General features: G+C 51.9%; 1 long non-coding RNA gene across 2 annotated transcripts; it reads left to right on the top strand.

Annotated features, from left to right (window-relative positions):
* The first annotated feature begins 948 nt into the window (after nucleotides 1–948).
* On the top strand, nucleotides 949–8359 carry LOC123584268. Of its 2 annotated transcripts, XR_006705289.1 has the most exons (4): nucleotides 949–3208; nucleotides 5760–5938; nucleotides 7157–7371; nucleotides 7483–8359. It is a non-coding gene; the product is annotated as an uncharacterized LOC123584268 (long non-coding RNA). The 2 variants fall into 2 exon arrangements; XR_006705288.1 differs by lacking the exon at nucleotides 949–3208 and having other exon boundaries at nucleotides 3224–5938.
* The last annotated feature ends 728 nt before the right edge of the window (nucleotides 8360–9087 follow it).

Genomic DNA, 9087 nt, shown 5'->3' with positions numbered 1-9087 from the left:
TCCCAGCCGCCTCTACTCCTCCAGCACTGCCCTCCTGCCTTGCGGACCTAGCCGGGCGCCTCCTTCCCACCACCCTCAGCCTGTGCCTGTGCTTTGGTCCCTGCCACTGCCCCCCGTGTCTATGAGGATGCAAAGGACTGTGTCCTCACCACCACTACGCGTCCCAAGTCCCAAATGCTTCCGGACCACAGTAGAACCTCGCTAGATGCCGGTGTCGGCTCAGTGCTGCAGTGTTCTCCATCTGCTGTCCGTAGACGTCCGTGATCCCTCAGGAGATGTGCCGTGCGGGTCAGGAGGGAGGTGGGCATGGGCACAGAGTGGGGAACATCCCTGCTTTTTACAATATTTTCTCCAAAGAGACTAGGACGTGGCATTCCTAAGTATTGTCATAGTCTTGGGTGAAGGCTAGGTCCCCTGGTCATTCTGACACATTTGGGACACGTCGAGCTGAAGACCCGGTAGAGAAATACCCGGAAGAACCTGTGATCTTCCTGAAGATTCGGTTTAAATGGACCCCGAATCTCATAGCGGATCTTTTCCCTTTTTGCTCGGACTACTCGGCAACTCAGAGCCAGATTTCCCATAGACCTCCAGTTCCCTCTACTGACTCCAATGTTTATGCAGCACCTTCTGGGTGCAGGCCCTCTCCCAGGGGGTGCTGGGGGCAGAGCAATGAATAACGGGAAGTTTTTGCCCTCGTTTCAGGCCGTTATGTTGTGGTGCATCCTGGTGGGGAAGACAGGCCGTGGCCAAATCGACGATAGTTGTTTCCGGGGAGCAGTTCCCGGTGTGCCCGTTAGCGCACGCGTCTGTAATCACAGACGCCTGCCTCGCGGCTCCACCCTGTCCTATAGCAGCATTGGGACTGTCACTGTCGCACTGTTGCCACAGACCCTTTGGGGAATGGGAAAGCCTGGGACAAACATGTTGGTACTCCTTGGTCCAGAATATATTTCTTAAGCAGCCTACGAAGTGTCTGACCTGAGGCTGACCTACGTGAGGAAGGGGCTCCTTGAGGAGGCAGAGTGCTCTAGTCACGACTTGGAACTTGGCGCTGGCTTTTGCTGCTTTGGCCAGGGGGCCAGCGTGATGGGTGGGTAGAGCCACCCTTCACACACTGGTGATGACAAGACAGCCAGCCGTGGCTCTCCCCGTGACAAGGGGGCCGGGGGGTTGGGGGGGGGGCGGGGCAGGCAGCGCCCTCGTCGTTTCCTCCCACCCAGAGGCCAGGCTCCAGTGTGGGCAGACACAGCGGGACAGAGTTGCTTTTATGGGAAAGCGCGTTTGAGCTTCAAGTTCTTTTAAGAGCCGTAAGGCCACTTTGGGTTTTATTTGGCGGTTAGTTATTTTTACTTATATTTACCTATTTGGGAATAAAGGGCTGAATCAGTCCTCTTAACAAGCCAGGATTCCAACTTGTGGTTATGTTTATAAATAGGAAACCGAGGCTTTCCAGAAGTAAGGCTCCCCGAAACCAGTTTTGTTGACAAAGGGGACGTACTGTCAACCAGCGGTCTGAGCATCTCGAGGCATCTGGGATTCCTGAGTCCCAGACACGCCCCCAGGGCGATCCAGCTTTAACCCTCCTGCACCAAGGATGCTGAGAGGAGCCAGGCAGCCGATGTCCAGGAGCCCGCACCGCAGCACAGCCCCCGGCCAGCCACTGTCTGGTCAAGTCATTAGCCTCCCGTAGCCTCTGCCTCGTCCTCTACGGTGAAGGAGTTGGCCCACGGGATCTGCTAACAGTCGACGCGCAAAGCCACGAACGTTGAATTTGCAAACGCAGAAGTAATAGAGATTTGAATCCTGGCTAAGACCACGAATTCCTAGAAGCCGAGCTCATGTCCTTGCTCTTTTCGCTCAACACATTTATGCGTTCGTCCATGAACATTGGTCCGGCACCCCCTGTGGCCGGGGCCCCTGTGGGGCCACCGTGGAGTGAGTGACATTCGTCAGCCAGACGAGTCCGTCACCTGCGCAGAAGCTTACGCTCCGTGGGGGTGCGGGAGTGGGGAGGGGAGACAGATCTTAATAGAAGAAATCTGATCATTCTATCTAGAGAATGATTCTTGCCGGGAAGACAATAAAACAGGGTAGTGTAATCGTGTGAAAGGCTGGGGGGAACGTGACCAAGTTTAAATAGTAATGGCAACATTTATCGAGTGCTTACTGTCCTAAGCACTTTCCCTGTGTTTCAGGTCAGAGTAGGTATGACCGCTGTTGTCATTTTACAGACGAGTAAAGAGAAGCCGGGACTCTGAAGACATCCCTGAGAGCCAACAACACACAGAGGCTATATTCAGGGCTCAAGTTCCGGTGGCAATGGCTGTGTGTAATCAGTTTCAATCCGGTGTTCCCTCTGATAAAGGACTGACTAGGGCACAGTAGAAGAAAGCCTGGACGCTTAGGGCTGGTTTACTGACAGGGTAGTACTTGAGCTGGGATTTTGAGGGATGAATAGAAGTTCTTAACGTCTCACTATAGTGGTCGTTGGTCTGTGGTGCCGTAGACATTGCAGTCTTTAGAGCAAGTCATTCTTTGTTATTCCTTTGTTATGACACCTGCCTGTATCATAAAGCCCTGATTTTGAGTTCTTTAAGGTAAGGAATTCTAAATCTTCCCAATTAACTCACATTTTACCCCTAGTTTATAATTTCAACACGGATGATGACATCCCTGCACACGTTCTGAAGGCAGGCTGTATTTTTCCGGGCTGTGCTTTTAAGCCTTGACTTCCGTAAGCCCATCTCTCCCGCTCTGAGTCTCGGGTTCCTCAAACATAAGGTGGGGGTTCAGCCGCACCAGCAAATGTGAGTTAGAATCACAACAAAATCAGCATCTCGGGGAGCTGAGAGGCCCAGGCAAGGAACCGCGGGAGTGGAAACTGTCCCCCGCCGTGTGTGCTGCGGAAGGCCTGTCGGGGGGGGGGGGGAGGCCGGGGGCCCCCTTCCCAGCTCAGCCAGAGCTGTTCCCGTTTTATCTGTTTTATTTATTGAGCTTTCTTACGACATCGCATGGGAAGAAAGGGCGCCACTGCCAAAAACTAATGTTGGAGAACCCCTGGGACACAAGCCTGCTAAGGACCCTGCCACTGGCCATCTGTGGTTCTCTGTGGGGTTCTCCCCCCACGGTCTGGATCTCGGTACCGTTTCCGCACTCTGTAAAGCGGCCGCCGTCCAGCCCAGCTCTGGCTACCTTTCGCTGATAGGTGAGCTAATCCCCAAACGCGGCAGCAGCGGCCTTACAGCGAGGGTTTCTATTACCTCGTTATGAATTACGGTGGAGTGCCCTGGTGAAGGGTCGAAGGTATTTGAGATCCTTTGGGAGCAAATGCTAGATATTACTAAAACGAGACTCCATTTAATAGGTGATAAATCTTGATATTGTAAGTTTAATATAGTTTGATGGTTGTAAATCCAGTGAATCTACTGTAGGAATTTGCTGTACGTTGCGTTTATGAAATATTTAGTCAGGTGTTTTTAAAGGTACGGCTTTTCTCATAAGGTACTAGTTTTTATGGGCTCAGCAAGAAAATTTCGTACTGGTGTCACCCATGCTGCCGTTTGTGGGACTTGGAAATGAAAAAGGAAAAGGCACCGCGGGCTCTTGCTTTTTGTATTATAAGAAAGCTCTTCGAACATTTGGCAGTAATAGCCAAATCAAGAAGTAGATATTAGTGTATTTAAGACTATTCTTTAGGATTAGGAAACGGTAAGACACAAACCACTTGAAAATAAGCATACATTTGATGTTTAGACCGCAAACACTAGAAAGGAGTATACATGTGGGGTTGAAATATGGCCGCAGTGTGGATGTTGGGCTGAGTCTACTGGGTTGATGGCCACAAGGCCTTGAGTACATCGTAAGCCATGCGGACTTGTTTTCTATTGCTGGGCAAGCAACAGATTCACATAAATTCGATGGGTCAAAACAGTACACATTTGTTACCCCCCAGGCTTCTGTGGGTCAGGAGTCTAGGCACAGCTTAGCTGGGTTTCCTGCTTAGGGCTTCACAAGGTCGTGATGATCAAGGTGTTGCCTGGGCCATGGTCTCATCTGGCCTGGGATCCTTCCAAGTTCGCATGGTTTTTGGCAGGATTCACGTCTTGCAGGTGCAGAACTTCCGGAAGCTTTCTTCTTCAAGGCTGGTAGGAGAGCTGCCCTCCCCCCTCAGTCTCTTTTCAGGGAAGGCTTGGATCCTTTTATTTATTTTTTTTTTGAGTTCACCCGATGAGGTCAGGCCCACCAAGGATGATGCCCACTTTGATTAATTTAAGGTCAACTGATTAGGGTCCTTAATTACATCTGCAAAATAATTTCTCCTTGATCGTATACCATAACCTATGACAGTGACATCCCGTCATATTGCCCACACTCAAGGGGAGGGTGTTATTTACAACGTACACACCAGGGGATGGGAGTCTTAGGGGCCATCTGAGAATTCTGCCCGCCATACCACAGATGTGACCTTCCGCAAGTTTCTGTACCTCTTGGCGCTTCCCCTTTGAGGGCTGTCAAACGGGGGTGGCGATTCCTACGTGCCTTGGAAGGATCTTGGTGGCCTCCGTGAGAGAACGTGGAGTAAGCTGGGGAGCCTCAGGTGCCGTGTGCCAGGTGCCACGGGCAGGCAGGAGGGGCCGGGTGTGGGGGGGTGCCACTAATGCCACGGGTCTGCTTCGGCTGACGATACCTCAACAGCTCTGTGACTTACCAGAGAAGGGCCATTCGGTGGGACGGGTTCTCCCCTCCTCCCTGCCTACCCACTGGCTTCCCAGCACCCCTCCCCCAAACGGTCCCCGTCGGTCACCTTCCATTTCTCAACCAACGTGACCCCGGCCGGAGGCAGATAGGGGAAGACACGTTTTTTACGCAGTTGCCATGGGTCCCCGGCAAGCTCTCGGTCAAATACTATTTGGAGCACAGATAACTGCTTTTGCCATTGTAACCGAAGGCGCACGCCCCGCAGCAGCCGTAATTACAAAGGCAGGGAAGTGGAGGGAAAATCCATCTCATTTAAAAGTGTTTTAGTGTCAGCAAACACATTGCGATGCCATTAAGAAAGTTTTTGTTAAGGACACGTTGGACTTGAGGTTTTTAATTTGTTTGAAGTGTTTTGCTAAAACAGAATTATGTTGGAGTTTACATAAAAGTAGAGACTGACATGAAAAGTTTTAACTTAAGCAGCAAAATATAAAGGCTAATCTTATTTAAAAGTAATATGTATGTCTTGATTGAGTGCCCAGATACGCTCAGCTGGGACTTTTTAGTGGAATCGGGTCTAAGCTGTTACACTGAGTTATACCGAGAAGGTTTTCCTGAGCTTATATTGCCAGACCTGAAATACTCTTGTGGCTGCATTTAATAAAGAAACGAAAGTCTTGAGTAAGGGGATATGATTTTTTATGACAGAAGGAATGCAAATAACTTTTAGTCTCATTGCCTTGACCGGGTTCGGTTTGATTTGATGGAGTTTAATAATGACTTATAACCTGTGCTGACAATATGCAGGCCCGCACAACGTCATTTAACTCATTTATTCTGCTTGCTGTAAAAACAAGGAGATGGCAAATAAATATATGGAACGTTCATTGTTTGTCAGAGGGCCCAAGCCAAGAGTTTTCAGTGACCTTTTAAAATACGGTCCCAGGCTAGTACTAAAATGCCTGTCACTCAGCACACACACTTGCATGCGCTGACCTTTTAACCCGTGCATCTTGTGTTTTTTTCTCTTTCAAATGGGCGTATGCATTTCCAATCAGCTGCAATAGTTCGGGCTCTTGCATTGGAGGATTACTGTAAATTGCAGCCTGACAATTACAATACGCAGGGCACCGGCGAGTTATTAATGGGCTCGCCTACTGATGGCCTTTCAGCGCAGCCTCGGACCTGCTGAGACTCAGCCTAATTAGATCCAGGGGTAGCGGCCCCTGTGGATGAGGTGAGTTGAGGGTGGGGGGGGGGGAAGGTGGCGGGAAAGGGCTCCCCGAGACCCCGCCTCCAGCAGAGGAAGATATCAATTGATTATGGATGGCTCCTGTCCGCCATGTCGGATCTCTGATTCACCTCCTCCTTAACGACTTGTATTGGCTTAAGGAGCTCTGCACGATTTGACAGCGTCAACCTCAGCTGACAAAGACCAGCAGGTGACTTTAATTGAGGGCTTCTATTGCAAGAGATTTTATGCAAGACAGAGCAACAGTTCAACAGACACAAAAGAGGCCTGTAAAAAAAAAAAAAAAAAAAAAGTCTGCAGCCGTTTCTGGGAGACTGGGAACAGACCCGGAGTTAGCTACTTTACTTTCGCTTCGTTTATGCTTTTTTCACCCCTCCGGTGGTGGGATCAGGAAGGGAGACCCCCTTTCCTAGCCTGTCCCCCACCCCCACCCCCCACCCCCCGCCTCCCCCGGCCCCTGGAAATTCTGCCGCCGTCTCTCCTCTCTTGGGTTTCAATATTTATCTTGAGGGATGAATTATGTCCAGGCATAAATGATGTTTGACACATCTCGATGCTGGGGGGGAAAATGAAATGTTTCACTGCTCTGAAAAACATTGCCCAGAACACATCACGCGTCCTGAAAGAACTGAGCACGCTGTTTAGTTTTAACAAAATTAAACGGACGGCCTGTCTGAAGCGTCGGAAGGGCGGAGGATAATGATCGGTGAGCGAATGAATGAATGAATGAATGAATGAAAAAAAAAATGATGGCCGATAGGATCGCAGCCTTGGAGCCCCCGGAAAGGAGGGGGGAGGGAGGGCTAAGCGGGGTCCAGCAGGAAAGCTCTAAACGGGAGGGTCCGTTCGAAAACCCTGGAGGCGATGCCTTGGTGTTTTGCAGGGTTGACTCACCTAGAGGTGTGTGTCGTCCAGGCGGGTGTGCGGCCAGCACCTGCCGCCGGCCGCTGGCATGAGCCACGTGCTCGGGCCCGAGAGGGGCTGCGCGTACCTTCTTGGACACTGTATCGGCAGCCTGTCCCGCCGGCCCTCGGACCTCCACGTCCTCTTCACCCCCCACCGCACCCCCGTGCTCGTAACACTCCTCCTCACCCGACTTTCTACCACGATCCCAGAATGCCAAGTGTTTTCACGCCTCCAGCTTCGGCCTGTGCTCCTTTCTCCTCCTGGAGGCCCCTTTCTCATCCCTCCCTCATCTCACAGGCTCCTATTTACCCTTCAAAGACTCCGGCCCCCTCCTGCAGGAGACTTTCCAGTGCCTCTGCCCTGGCATTCTGCCTCCAGAGCCTGCACGCCCACCCACTCCGCTGCAGGGGACGGGGAAGCATCTGAACATCCGACCGGCCGGCCAGAACCCAGTTTGCACCCCAAGGAAGGGGTGTCACAAGGAGCGAAGGCAGTGCTGGGTTCTGGGGAAGGTGGGTAGAGGTGGAATCGGTGGTGTGGCGGGGGGAGGTTACCTTAAAAGGGAAATGGACTCTGAGGCTGGGCAGGACTCCAGGGCCGTGGTGGCAAGGTTGTCCCCACAGAGCTCGGACCCGGGACGTCTGTTGGGTGCCAGTGCTGGATGGTTGAAGGGCTAGGAATGCTGGCCCAGAAGGATTCCTGATTTGAAATAATGTGATAAGGAAACTCCAGGATCCCATCAGCCTACAGCCTACCTTGGTCCGTGAGTTCTGAACAGGTTGGTGGTTGCCCCGTAGCCCCCAAACGGGAAAATCCATACACCGCAGCCTCCCCACACACTTCCACTGTCATGGCCTCAGTCTCCCTGCCCCTGCTCGGTTGAACAATCGTCCGGCTCCACCTGGCCTGCCCTGCCCAGCTCTCAAGGCAGCCCCTCCTCTGAGAAGCCTTCCTGGATTCCTCATCTTGGTAGAACTATTTCCCGAGTCACATGTTATCAGTCCTACTCTGCGTTCCTGGAGCCCTACCTTGAGCCACTGGGGGCTGGGTCTCAGGATCATCTCTGTATCTCCCAGGGCAGCCCCAGTCTGTTGAATGAATGAGAAAGCAAAACGGAGGAACAGATCCCAAAGCGTCATCCACAAGTTTCGGAAGTTAGGTTGCTTGATTTTTGTTTTTAATTAGGACTTGGGACTGTTGAATACTTATTTGGCAATGAGTACCTTTATTAAGTAACGGATAAGCATAGTAATCAAGGGCATCTTATTTGGTTGCTGAACATCTACGCAACGGATTTTGTGGAGGTTGGTGGCTCCTGCCATGGAGGTGGTACCAGTCCAGGTGGGGAAATGGTGCACAGAGGCGAACAGAACAATGTAGTGAGAAGAAACTCACACCTGGACCGAAGAGAAAGAGGTGGTTGGAGGTGGGGGATGGAGACGGAGGGGTGATGGAGATGGATGTAGGGAGATGGGGGTGATGGAGATGGGGTGACAGAGATGGGTGTAGGGAGATGGGGGTGATGGACATGCGGGGTGATAGAGATGGGGGTGATGGAGATGGGAGGTGATGGAGATGGGTATAGGGAGATGGGTGATGGAGATGGGGGGTGACTGAGATGGGGGGTGATGGAGATGGGTGTAGGGAGATGGGGGTGATAGAGATGGGGGTGATGGAGATGGGTGTAGGGAGATGGGGGGTGATGGAGATGGGTGTAGGGAGATGGGGGGTGAAGGATATGGGTATTGGGAGATGGGGGGTGATGGAGATGTGGGGTGATGGAGACGGGGGGTGATGGAGATGGGTGTAGGGAGATGGGGGTTATGGAGATGAGGGCAATGGAGATTGGGGTGATGGAGATGGGGGGCGATGGAAATGGGGGTAGGGAGATGTGGTGGATAGAGATGGGGGCATCCTGGCTCTTAGAGGAAGGAGAAGGTGGGGAGTCTCTTTGTCATCATCCCTGGTGCCCAGGATGGGGGCAGTCTGAGCTCCTGCAGTGCAAGGACCATCACAAACCATCTCTCCTACCTGAGTGTCTAGTGCAGAGCTTGAATACCAGTACGTATTTACTCAGTGAATAATGTTGAATGTGCAGATTGCATCCTGAGTTGACACTCCAGCTTGGACTTCAAGCCCGGCCCGGCTGTCCCAGTGCCTACCCAGCCTTTTCCAATGGGCACGGGAGACTCATTGCTTCCTCTGCTTTACTTTGCTCGGTCGATGCA

The sequence above is a fragment of the Leopardus geoffroyi genome, chromosome B3 (genome assembly GCF_018350155.1).
Source record: "Leopardus geoffroyi isolate Oge1 chromosome B3, O.geoffroyi_Oge1_pat1.0, whole genome shotgun sequence".
Lineage (NCBI taxonomy): Eukaryota > Metazoa > Chordata > Mammalia > Carnivora > Felidae > Leopardus > Leopardus geoffroyi.
The sequence above is the reverse complement of the archived record's forward strand: the minus strand, read 5'-3'. Positions and strand labels throughout refer to the sequence as shown.